Source organism: Pinus tabuliformis, chromosome 1_2 (assembly GCF_031772625.1).
Source record: "Pinus tabuliformis cultivar Carrire ecotype Pingquan chromosome 1_2, CPIR1, whole genome shotgun sequence".
Lineage (NCBI taxonomy): Eukaryota > Viridiplantae > Streptophyta > Pinopsida > Pinales > Pinaceae > Pinus > Pinus tabuliformis.
Genome location: NC_142298.1, coordinates 1,135,649,183 through 1,135,663,072, shown reverse-complemented (window position 1 = coordinate 1,135,663,072; position 13,890 = coordinate 1,135,649,183). Strand labels below are relative to the sequence as shown.

General features: G+C 37.3%; 1 pseudogene; it reads right to left on the bottom strand.

Annotated features, from left to right (window-relative positions):
• Window positions 1–11,802: 11,802 nt before the first annotated feature.
• Window positions 11,803–12,594, bottom strand: LOC149210169 (short-chain dehydrogenase reductase 2a pseudogene; annotated as a pseudogene).
• Window positions 12,595–13,890: the final 1,296 nt, after the last annotated feature.

The following is a 13,890-nucleotide window of genomic DNA, read 5'->3' as shown; positions in this document are numbered from 1 at the left end:
ATGGGTTTTTAAGGGCGGAATGGGTTAGGATAAGGGGAAAGGGATTTTTTCAAACGGGAATGGATTTTAGGAAGGGGAAATAGTTCTCACATAGGAAGAGATTTTAAACAGAGGAAGGGAATTTTCACATGGCAAGGGTTAAAATGATATTTTTTGATAAACATAATGAAGCTAATAATTTTTGGAAAGTATTCTACCTACCCTTCAATTTTCCTAACATTTTTCTTTCCTTTATTGGGTGCATTTGACCTTGCTGACCCTTCTATTTTCTTTTGATAAGCAAACTAACTTATTTCTAACCTTATGTCTTCCAATGGCTCAGATTAAACTTATGAACTCATTTTAATTCTTTACCTAACTAATGATCTACCAAGATTAAATGGTTTGGTCAAATCTTTATTCACTAACTATCATGACATGAAATTCAAAAGCATGAATAATCAAGATTAAATTGTATGATCATCATGAATTGTGGAATTTTGGACAAGCTGCACACAATTTTATTTGTCGAGGAAAAGTAAACAAAGAGTGGTGGCATTTGAACATGTAACACTTTCATAATTTCTTTTTGTTTCTTTTTATGGGGTTCATATTTTATATCTTTTTTTTCTTTTTCTTTCTTTTGATCCTTTGATTATTATTTTAGGGCACACCATCTTTTTATTTTTTAATATGGAAAACATTTGCAAACAAAGCAAAGGTATGTACAATATTACAAGACTTAACATAGTCAATTCAAAATTATGATCCCTATTATTATAGGAATCTAACAACATGGAAACGGAGTTCTTCCCAAAAGAACATGTTATCACATAATTATTTACTTACAAAAATTATATTAAGTTAGACGAGAAATGTGCACATCAAAGTCATTAATAAAATAAATAAATGTGTGAGATTTTTAAGAGTGGACTTTGATTGTTTTATATTTTTTTCTTTTAATTATATAATTTTGAGAAGGATTACACTTTTTGTTATTATATTGTTGGCATGGTATTACGCATTCCATTTTTCTTTTGGCTGCCTATTAGTTTGTCAACCAAAAATTCATTTTTTGTTATTTTATTATTATTATTTAAATTGATTTATTTGTAAGGTGATTGGTTGAGGTCTTATTATGGACTATTTAGTAACTTCCATTTCTATTAGTTACTAATAGAATGCTTTTAGTTTTATTTCATTTTTATTTAAACTTTTGATTTTTTTTCCTTTTTCTATTATTTCCATTTTCATGAATTATAATTTTTCTCCATATTTTCAATTTAAGATGACAAATTTGTCGACGGGGCCTTGGATAGAAAGTGTTTGGGGGCTCTCTTAAGACACTCCTTGAAGTGAAATCACTCGTTCGATTTTCAGCCATGATATATTGGACATGATGACAAATTTTAAGATGACAAATTTTAAAGAGGAAAAAATAATTAAGATGACAAATTTTAAAGAGGAAAAAATAATTCCAATAAATATTTTTTTAGTTATATTAATTTTTTATTTTATTTTTTAGATGACAAATTCCAAAGAGGAAAAATTAATTAAAAATATTTGTCCAATATCTTTTTTTTTTTAAGTTTTATTACCTTTTAATTTGACTTTGTTAATTGTCTTTTTTCTATTTTTTTCTTGTTACAAAGTTTTTAAAATTATCAAGTGTAACGTAGTAGCTAGTACCTCTAACTAAGTTTAAATATAGGGAAATTATGAAACTATATAATTTTATTTAATGATAGGTTTAAGTTAGGGAATTAATTTTTTACCAACAGTAAATTAATATATCCATTGAGTTTGGAAAAAATATATATATATATATATATATATATATATATATATATATATATATATATATATTCATGCTAAAATTATGGCAATCTAGGTGACTTTGTTTTGTGCTCAGTGTTGTAATTAATAGAAATGGAGCAAAAATCAAAGTCTTTATAAATTTTGATGAGATTCTAAATTTATTAATTCTCTATCATTTAAAAATAATAATTTAGTAATAATATTTAAAAATAATAATTTAGTGGCAATGTTTATTGAATAGTTTATATTTTAATTTTGAATTAAAAGCATTATTATTTAAATAAATATATTCAATATATTTAAAAATCTCAAAACACTTAACTTGTAAAATTTTAAACATTAAAAAATTATTTTAGTATTTTAGTATTTTATTATTAAATTAAAAATTTTCAAATACAATCTTCATATATTCACACTAAAAAAATATACTATAAACAAAATATAATTAATCAAATATAATTGGGTTAAGATAAATAAAAGATAAACAATATTGGTCATGGAAGCAGGCATACACGTGATCCAGGTGTGTGTATAATGTGCTTCTCTCTTAAAAATTTGGAATGCTTCTCTCTTAAAAATTTGGAAGGATTAAATAATTGAATCGTATAACCTCTTGTTGAACTTATGTTAAAAGAGTTAAGCGGTATATCGAGTGTAAAATGTGAAGAATCGGTTTTGAGAGCAATCTCAATGGAATAGATTTATTGTCAAATGACATGGAGTTGCATACCCTATATTGTCCAAAATATTATATTTTGTGGGCTTATCTTGGATTATTTATGTCCTTAAAGGTGGAGAATATAGAAATAATGGCAAGATAAGTTGAATGGTTCACTCTAAATTTTTCAATACTTATACCATAAGTAAAGTTGTTACGTTGAATTGTTCACTCTAAATTTTCAATACCAATACTATAAGTAAAGCTGTTGAATTTAAAATTCTGCATTGTTTTTGTACCAAAGTAATATGTTTAAAGTTTTGGGTTTTGATTTAGTGATTTAGCAGAGCACTTGAATGAGGATGTGCTACTTCAATAGGCTTTCAATATTTTTGACAATGGCTGCATATTCAAATAATGCACACACATACCCATGATATCAAAAGACCAACAATATGTTCAGAATTGAGGAATTCCCAATCAATATATGTCAAAATCAAAACAAACCCAAAAAATATAAATAAATTGGATAATTTTGAAAGACAGATTTAAAAAATAAAAATTTAGTCATTGAAAGATCTAAAAATCTGAATCCTGACCTGAAGAGATTTAATGCACACACATACCCAGGATATCAAAAGACCAACAATATGTTCAGAATTGAGGAATTCCCAATCAATATATGTCAAAATCAAAACAAACCCAAAAAATATAAATAAATTGGATAATTTTGAAAGACAGATTTAAAAAATAAAAATTTAGTCATTGAAAGATCTAAAAATCTGAATCCTGACCTGAAGAGATTGAATAACGTTGTCAACCGTCTATGTGCATCCAAGCAACAACCATAAACCACCAAACCCTATCGCTCTATTTTTCCTCCTCTTTCACCAAACCCTTGAATCTAGCCAACAAGAATGGTGATTTGGAGGTTACATATATTTCTAGGTAATTCATTAAAAATATAGTAACTTATCCAAATGTTGGCAATGATCTTATCTAAGGGAGCTAAATCCATAACCTTCACACCAACTGGAGCCTTCTTCCACTTCCACTTAGCCTAATATTTCTATTAAAAAAAAACGACTAACAAAAAAAAAGAAACAACGATAATTAAAAAAAAAAATTATATTTAATTTCATTTATATGAAAGTCCATATTGTAATATTAAAATTTCACATTCACCTTTGAATGGATTATTTTTTTTATATTGATATGGATTTTATATATTTTGTTTTAATAGAAAATTAAAAATTAACTATTTTTTAATAAAACTTATTAGATCACAAATCATTTATAAAATCAAGATTAATATTGATTTTTTTATAAGTTTTTTCACAAAAAGTTTTTTAAAAAATCATAGGCTTTTTTATTTCCTTTTACTTTTAAAAAATAAAGAAGTTTAGATAAAAAAATCATAAAATTAAATAAAAGGGAAATAAAACTAAAAAAATAGCAACTATTAAATTAAGAAGTTACTAAAAATCTCATAATAAGGCCTCTAATAATCAATTTACAAATAAATAATAATAATAATTTCTTGTGAGAAATTGGATAGGAAGCGGAGTGCGACCTGGTGAAAACGGGGGTTTACAGTTCACGGACTCTTCAGACCTAGGGTTCGAAACTGGAAAAGAATAGGGTCAGAGTGGCAGAGCTATACAGAAGAGGACAGATCCTGACCCGACAGATGGTAAACGAGGGGTCCATAGGGACCCCATCTTACAAACATATAATGATGCACAAACAGACATCATAGGAAGGTGTGCAAATAGCTAGGTATGAAAGGTCACAGAAAGAGGACGGGACCAGCAAGGGAAGGAAAAGATATGAGGGCAAGGAGGAACACAATACTCAAAAGCTGAAAGGAAAGGAGGGTGGTGGTCGAACAAAAAACAGAGGCAGGGAGAAGGCAACACAAGCACATCCCGCCCATGAAAACAAACAAGAAAAGAAGCAGACAGATGAAGAAGAAGGGGCTCTGAATAGAGAGAACGAGGAACAAGGAGACAAAACAGAAACATTCAATGGCAAAACGACTCAAGGCCCATGCAAACCTAAGGCGGCAGAAACCCTAAGGGTGGTGATAACAGACCCAGAAATTCAAGCCTACCGGGATCACATGACCGAACATGCAGTGATCTGCAAGTTCATGGGACTCTGGCCAACAGAAAGGGCGTTGTGCCAATGGATAAAGCAGCAATGGAAACCCAAAGGTGATGTTAGACTGCACTTAGGAGCCAAAGGTTTTTTCACTGTTGTTTTTTCAAATCTAGAGGATAAGGATAGAATATTTGATGGCGGACCTATACATCAGGCCTTGGAAGCCCAATTTCGTGCTAGAAAAAGAAACCTTCAAGAAGGTGCTAGTTTGGATACGCCTCTTTTCCCTGCCAATAGACTATTGGGGATATGCAACTCTAAAACAGATAGGTGACAAATTAGGAACCTTCATCAAAGCTTTAGAAGCCACTCTGCAGAGAAGATACACCTCCTGTGCCCGAATCTGTGTGGAAATGGATGTGTCAGGGGCATTGCATGAGGGACTATGGCTGGAATATAGGGATGACGACTATTTCCAAGCCATTGATTATGAGAAAATCCCATTCCGATGCAGAAAATGTCATGAGCATGGACATTTAATTAGAGAATGTCCATTAAATAAAACAGCGGAAAACCTTAAGGTAGATAAGGCAGAAAAGAACAGGGAAACCTTCATTCGACCAAGAGCGAGACAAAGAGCAAACAGGAAACGCCCAACCAAAGCAAGCACATCACAAGGTAATACTAGTAATTCTTTCGAGGCTCTGGAAACTGAGATCGAATCAGAGGACAATAATAAGGAACAAAACACCTCTGAAGCAAACAAAACTACAACAGAGCCTGAAACTAAAACAATGGAGAAAAATCCTCCAAGCATTATACTACAGAATCAAGAGGTAACAGAAGGGGTAGATGAAGACTCAGAAATTCTCATAAGTGACATCGGAAGTGATGAGATGGAACTTAATGACATACTAGAGCAAGAAGGAGTTAATCTACCAAACATGGTGGAAAACTAGAAAAAGAAGGGGATGGAACACATATCGGAAGAGGAAGTTAGGAGAATTAATGATATACTAATAGCACGACAGAGAGTAGAAATCGATATGCAAAGCAAGAACCTGGGCGTAGCCAAAGGAATGGGACTCCGAACAAAAGGTCTACTTCAAACCTCCACCAGTTCCAAACAAAGGAAAAAGAGAGGGCGCAGATCCAATAATGAGGCACTATAGGAACTGGGACAAATTCTATTAAATTCTGGTAAGATGAAAGCTCTAGAAGCTTTTTCTCTAAACTACTAATTATTGTTTTAAAATGAAAGTCATCTCTTGGAATGCTAGAGGGCTTAATAGCCAAATAAAACAGCGACTTTTAAAGAAGAAGGTCCAAAAGGAAAAACCAGACATTATATTTGTGCAAGAAACCAAATGTGCAAGTAGTATTATTCATAATGTAAGAAAAAAATTAGGCAAACATATGGAATACCTGGAAACCGCCAGCCATGGATGGGATGGAGGTTTAATCACCCTGTGGGATCCGCAAGTAATCAAAATCCTCTCCTTCGAAGCAACCATATCTTTCATAGCTATAAAAGCTCAGGTGGTAGGAAATTCGGAAACCTATTTGTGTACCAATGTCTACAGGCCTCAGAAGTTAGAAGAGAAATTTATTTTTCTGAGAACTCTGTTGAATCTGAAGCTAAGATATCCCAGAGTGAAAGCAGTCATAGGAGGGGATTTCAATATGATAACTACCCTAATGGAAAAGAAAGGAGGGACAAGGAAACTCAACAAAATTCTGAAGCCTTCTTAGGTTTCATCAATACAGCTAAACTAGTGGATGTCCACCCCAAGAGTGGGGATTTCACTTGGAATAAAAAAAGGGGAGGTGAAAGACAAATTGCTTCTCGACTTGACAGATTTCTAATCTCCGAAAGTATTCTGTTGGAGGGAGTTATAGTAGAATCAGATATACTCCCTAGTGGAGGGTCAGACCATTGGCCCATTTCTCTGATTGCTGCTATCTAGGGCACTCCTAGAAACAAGTCGTTTAGATTTGAGAAATTTTGGCTTACCCATCCAGACTTCATTCAACTTATTGAAAAATGGTGGCATGAACCGGTGGACATCAGAGGTACCAAAATGTACAGATTACAAGGCAAACTGAGATACATCAAAAACAAGATCAAAATATGGAACAAAACAGTCTTTGGGAACATATTCAAAGAAAAAGCCAAATTAGAGGAGCAATTAGAGCAGATACACAAAGGCTGGATCACTGGAGACATTAACCCAGAAACAGTAAACAAAGAAAAAATGTTGATGCAGCAATGGCAGCTTCGTTGCCAACAAGAGGAGACCCTTTGGAAACAAAAGTCCTGGATTCAGTGGCTCAAGGAAGGGGAACAGAATACAAAATTCTTCCACAGATCAACAATGGACCACAGGGGAGCCAATAAAATCCTCAGTCTCAAAAATGAATAGGGAGCCATTCTACAGACACATCAAGAAGTTTCAACCCTGCTTACTACGCATTTCAGTAGCATAGCTCAAGAGCCAGAGGTTGATAGGACAGAAGCAATTGATGAACTCATCAAATCCATTCCCAAGACAATCACTAATGAGCAAAACCTAGCACTAACTCGAGAAATTTCTTTGGAAGAGGTGGAAGAAGCGGTGAAGGATATGCCAAATGATAAAGCTCCTAGGCCTGATGGTTTTACCATCAACTTCTACAAGGCTTGCTGGGACATTGTTAAAATAGAGGTCTGGGAAGTGGTGGAAGACTCTCGGCGTTCTGCCTCAATCCTCAAGTCCCTAAATTCTACTTTCCTTGCCCTGATTCCAAAAGAAGAGGAGGCCAACACCCCGGCAAAATTTCGGCCTATCGCTTTGTGCAATGTTATATATAAAATTATCTCTAAATTCATTGCTAACAGAATGAAACCTATTCTTCCGGGCCTCATCTCTGAAGAGCAATTGGGATATGTTGAGGGGAGACAAATTCTGGACAATATTTTACTAGCTCAAGAAATGATTCACACGCTTCACTCCAGGAAAATTGCAGGTATGATGATGCAACTTGACTTATCAAAGGCTTATGATAAAGTCAACTAGAATTACCTGGAAGCAATTTTAAAAGCTTTCGGTTTTTCCAATCAATGGATAGTGTGGATTTTAGCTCTAATCAAATCTACTAAATTTTCTATTCTGGTAAACGGTGCCCCTACCGATCAATTCTCCCCCTCACGAGGGCTCAGGCAAGGAGACCCATTATCACCTTTCCTTTTTGTTATCCTGATGGAAGGTTTAAGCAGACTCATACGCAGCGCTAAAGAGGAAGGAAGTATCAAAGGATTGCAGCCCCTGCCTTCCATTCCAGTGACTACTCATTAACAATTTGTTGATGATACGATGTTACATGGTACTCCCATAGTCAAAGAAGCCTTGGGTTATAAAAGGATCCTCAATCTTTTCAGCAAAGCTTCAGGTATGGAAGTTAATCTATCTAAATCCACCATCTTCTTTTTCAATACGCATTTAGCAGTGCAAAAAAATCTCTCTACCATTCTAGGCTTCCGGAGAAGCAGCCTACCCTCTAGGTACCTAAGATCTCCTCTAACGGATAAACCCTGGCAAAAAACTCATTGGGATAAGATCCTAGCTAGCCTGGAGAAAAGATGCCATCATTGGACCCACAGGGCCCTCAATTTTGCAGGTAGGCTAGTCTTAACCAAAGCAGTCTTGCAAGCTATTCCTCAATATATGCTCTCCATAATTCCTTCTCCCAAAGGAGTCCTTCAGCAAATGAGGGTGATCCAGAGAACTTTCTTATGGTTAGGAAATGTAGAGAAGAAAAAGTGGGCACTAGTGGCATGGAATAAAATGTGTAAGCCCAAACAACTGGGAGGGTTAAACCTGCTAGACCCCTCCACCATCAATAGGGCCTGTGGGGCTAAGCTGTGGTGGAAATGGCTGAAGGAACCCAATATTCCTTGGGCTATACATTGGAAGGAAAAATGCGTCAATGCATAGTATTCATAACCTGATCAGAATGCAAGAGAATCTAGAAGGCTCACCGATCTGGAACCTAGCAAGGGAAAATCGATACATTATACAGGAGAATAGCTTCTGGGAAATTCGCAATGGAAAAACTGCTTTTTTTTGGGAGGATGCCTGGCAACAAATCCCCAAGTTAGAAAGGCCTGAGTTTGTAGGTCTTCAAAGAATTTACCAGGAGCTTGGGAGAACAACGGTGAATCATTATTGGACTCCTAATAATAGGGACCCGGAGTGGAGAACTTGGGCAGTCAATGAAACAGAGAACATGACCGAAGCAAACAATGACATTAGGGACTTGCAAACACTGTTAAACAAAAGAAGAATTAGAATGGCGGAAGACAATGACCAACTAAGATGGGGAAAGCAAGGAGGGGGAAATTTCACGCTCAAAGAAGCCAGAAACTGTATCGAAGATTCGAAGCAAGAAGAAAAGGTGAAATGGAGCAATAAGGTCTGGGATTCTCAGTTCTGGCCGAAAATTAAAACCTTCCTCTGATTCCTAATGCACAGGAAAACTCTCACTTGGGAGAATCTCCGAAAGAAAGGGTTATGTGGCCCATCTAGATGCCCCATGTGCAAAAAGGAAGAAGAAACAATGAATCATCTATTCAACACATGTGAGTTGGCAAACCTCCTGTAGAATTGGGCGGAAACCACTTTGCGGCAAACGGATAGAATAAGAGATTCCGTTCAAGAAACCATCGAAAATTGGTGAGGCAATTTCTCCAATAATCAATTGGTCAACATCATTTGGAAAACCATGCCAGGGTTTATTACATGGTCAATCTGGAAAGAAAAGAATAGGAGAGTATTCTTGAACAAAACCAGAAATATAAATCACTCTATAGAAATTATCATACAAAATATCAGGCAATTGGTTCTTGTCAAAGGCAGACCAGAAAAAGATAATAAAGCATCAAATGGGGACTTACAAATCTTGAAAGCTTTCAACTTGGATAAAGGAACCTTCGCGGCTACCGTGAATCACCAACAGGAGATAAACACCACTTTAAGCATCTGGAAACGACCACCTTCAGGCTTCCTCAAGCTAAATTTCGATGGTGCGTCGCGGGGTAATCCAGGTCTGGCCGGCATCAGAGGCATTCTCAGGAACAGCGAAGGAGAAATTCAGTACATCTATAGCAGAGCCTTAGGGGAAGGAACCAATAATGAGATGGAGTTCGCAGCGATGGAACAGGGTCTGAGAATTCTTAGGAAATTACAGGCGGGCGCGGCAGTGGTAGAAGGGGACTCCCAACTCGCAATTACAGCAGCTAGAAGGATGTATGCGGGAGCTAAAGCAAGCAAAGTTACACAGCATTGGCGACTGGCCAAAGTAACAGAGAGTATAGCCGAACATCTTGGGCGTTTGAAAGGTTTAATCTTTCAAGTTGTTCGCCGCAAAGCCAATACAGTTGCGGACCATCTGGCAAATTATGGTATAGAGAACCCCACCAGCATCATGGACAGTTGTTGGCAGGACGTCACCTGCCTAGAAGTAAGAAACAAGTGTACCCTGCTCTCGAGGCAGGATATGGTAAATGAAAGATAAGGACAGGGATGGCACTCTATACAGGTATTGAGATATGATTACGATCAATCGCACTGCGGGGAGAATTAAGGGTCGGCAGAAGAATGAAGGATAGGCAGGAAATGGGCATTCAATGCACAAGCAGGCGGGAGTCACTCCCATCAGCTCCATAAGAGAAAAGTATGAGCGCCGCCGACGCCCATATAGAAGTATGGACACTTGGCACGCTTCGGAGAAGTTCAAGAGAGGCAAACTTAAGAGCAAAAATCTGAGACATCATCGAAAGTATGAACCACGAAGCAAGGATAATTATGAAGGGATTTGCGGTCAGCAGGTGACAAGATGGAATGCAGCAAGTGACTCACCCGCTCTCCCCTCTATATCTTCAGTCCCCAGTAACGGCAGCGCCACTGTGTATTCGGTTAGTCGGCAGAAACTCTTTTCCTCGGCCCTTAGAATACGGTGTTGTTTGGTGCTTGAGTTTGAGATAATGGCGGGTGAGGGCAGCAGAAACGCGTCTGCCAACCGAGATCTTAAGCAGGCTCGGGAAGCCTATGAAACAAGGACCTCTCAAAAGGAAAAATGCAAGATTGAGGAGCTGGAGGCCATCGTGACTGAGGAAGAGGAGAACTTGGAGGCGCATGATTTGGAGAAGGATATGGAATGGGTACAGGACCCTGGCACATCTACAACACGAGCCACCCAATATGTCCGCACGCAAGCGGAAATGTGGAGGATGAAAACGATGTTGGAAAAAGCCATAAGCATGCAAGGTGACTATATCAGCCAGGCTCGACAGGCTCAACATGCAATTGCTGTAACTTCTGCGGAGCATGCGGCGATCTTGGAAGGCCTGGACTTCAAAATTAGCGGCCTGGAGCAGCAATTCGACAACATTTCCAAGAAACTAACAGTCTTGATCAGTCTTCTGCGTCACTCCATATGTCAGGAAGCCAGGAGTGCTGGGGAAAGGGCAGAGGGGAACACGGGCAACAGTCAGAGCACACTTTCAGTGCCACCTCAGGCGGGCAGAGCCAAGGCTCCGACTGGTCAGGAATCCTCCAAGAATTATGTGGTTCTCGAGATGTAACGGGTCTTTGCTGCAAGCACTAGATGAGTTCCTGAGGCATGGGTCTGTATATGCGATCGTTGACCTTGGAATTCATCCGTTTTGTCAGTTTTTTCTGTTTTCTTCTCTAGCTGTCCAAGGCTCTATGTGGGTCTCAGTTTGGTCACTGTTGTTTTTTTGTCAACCCCTGACTGTCTCTGCCGCCCTGCGTGGTGTGCCCTGGGGTTCTGTAGGAGTTCATTTTGGTCATGACGAGGTGTATGCGGATTAGGAAAGCAGTCTTTTGTCTGCACAAGCAGACCTTTTGTAAATATGTATTATTGTCTTAATATAAAATGCTGATTTACACAAAAAACAATAATAATTTCTTAATGTTAAACTATAGATAAGGGACAATATTTTTTGGTCAAAGACAAATTAACAGGCAGTCAAAGGCAAAAATGAATGCGTTGTACCATGTGTGTGGTAGGTATAATAACTATAATTAATAACTATTATGATAATTAGTTATTAGTTTTTAAAATCTTGTGAGCATTTCTTTCGTCAGCAAGTTTTATTGATGTATAGTTACTCATTCATTTTTACGATCTGTAAGCATTTTTTTCTTAACTTTGTTAAATTTGTTTTATTTAGGCATGATTTTTTATAATTTCTGCCTCCTCAATTTCTTGAAGTACTGGACTGCAAGAGCCGTGGCCACGCCATAAGGGGAAACAGTGTTCACTCTGATCCCGTATTTTCCAAGCTCAGCTGGGCCGTTTTTAGTCAATGCAAGGATTGCATGCTTCGATGCAGTGTACGAGTAAGGAGCAGCTCCTCCCAGAATCCCCGCCATGCTGGTTGTAGAGATGATGCACCCCTTATTTCTCGGGATCATCACGCGGGCGGCGTGCTTAATGCCTTGCATCACTCCTTTCACGTTTACATTCATCACTCGATCGAATTGCTCTATATCATACTCTGCCACGCTCTTCACCAAAAAGCTGTCATTAGTTCCAGCGTTGTTATACATAATGTCCAGTTGGCCATACTTATCCATGGCCACATCCACCGCCGCGCTCACATCTTTTTCTTTGCTCACATCGCAGTGCACGTAAGTTGCCATAGCGGTGGAAAGTGATTCCTCAAGCTTCCTGCCAGCTTTCTCTGCAACGTCTGCGATTATGACTTTGGCTCCATGCTTAATGAACAACCGAACAATGGCTTCTCCTATGCCCACTGCCCCGCCCGTTACTATTGCAACCTTCCCCTCCAATCTGCATGCACCATTCAATTCAACAAATACATAGTTTCAGAAAATTAATGTTACCAAACTGAAAGAACAAAAACTGCTAGAAAATTAATGTTTCCCATGTTATGATTACCGTCGATCTCCAACATTGGTCAGATGACCAACACAGCCTGTGCCTGCATTAAGATGTCCGTTAGACCCCATGGTTTTGATTGGGAAGAGAAATAGAAATGGAGAAAGATGGAATGAGTCCGTGCTCTCCTATAGATGCTAAGGAGATGGATAGATGCCTATGGAGAAGCTGGCTTTTTATAGCTTCGTAGATCATGTTTCATTCCTTTGTATACTAATGTGAGAATATAATATTATCGTTAAAGTCGTACATATGTTCTCGCGTGTTTGACAATGAAGCCTGACGGATTCGTGAAACGTGGCCGATGGGATAAGCGGACTGAGGGCAAGACCATATCTATCTACCGGTCAGATAAGAACTGAAGTTTCCCGATTCGAAGGGAAGGACTCACAGAAATATCTAGGCACGAGCTTGAATCGATATACATACATGGAGACCGATCTTCAAAAATTGATTGGTTTTGGAAGATTAAAGTACCCCATACAATAGAGAGAGGAAGAGCCTTAGCCATGTATGATGCTTCATAAAATATGAAAAACATATAAAAGCTTTAATTTAGTTGAAGCCATGATTCATGATATTATTTTGATAGGCCACCTTGGATCTCTTCCTTGCTTTTCTAACTATTGCAATCCATCTCTAGTCCCACTTTGGAGAGGGAGTTTGTTGTTTTTTACTCTTATTCGTAACATCATCGAATGTGATATGAGTGAAATGTTCATAGCATAATTTAATGTTCTAATATAGAGGAAAAATGGTGTATATATGAGATAATAAACACTAGTAATATAATTTATAACACTAGTGAATCCACCTATGCGTGAATCCAAAATATGTCCCTTTCCCTCACCAAGTGAAGGAGTATTTTAAATGCCAATAGTTCAACATAATTGTTGGTGTAACCACCTAGGAAAAATTTAAAAAAAATTGTGTGGAATCCTAAAATATATAGAATCTCCTTAGCCCCACCCATGGATGGATCCCTTCAAGTTTTCCCATCAAACAAATCCCAAGGAGAATCATGAAGAATATTTCTTTTAGGTCGAGAGTTGATGATTGGTTTAGGAAGTGGAGGGGGTAGATAATTTAGGATAGCGAGGATTTGTACAATTGATGTCGCCTAGATGTTGCCTGGATATACCCTATACCATAGAGAGAGGAATAATATTCTAATTTTTTGGGGTGATGCTTATTTAACAAGGTTTTAAGAGAATCTTCTATGGTGCTACCTTCCTAGATAAAAGAGGATACCATTGACCATTGAATTTTATACAATACGTTTTAGAGAAAGAAAAGTGTAGAAATAGGTGATAATTTGTTTCACAATCCATGCAACAAATACTACATTGTATAGGACAAAAGAAAGA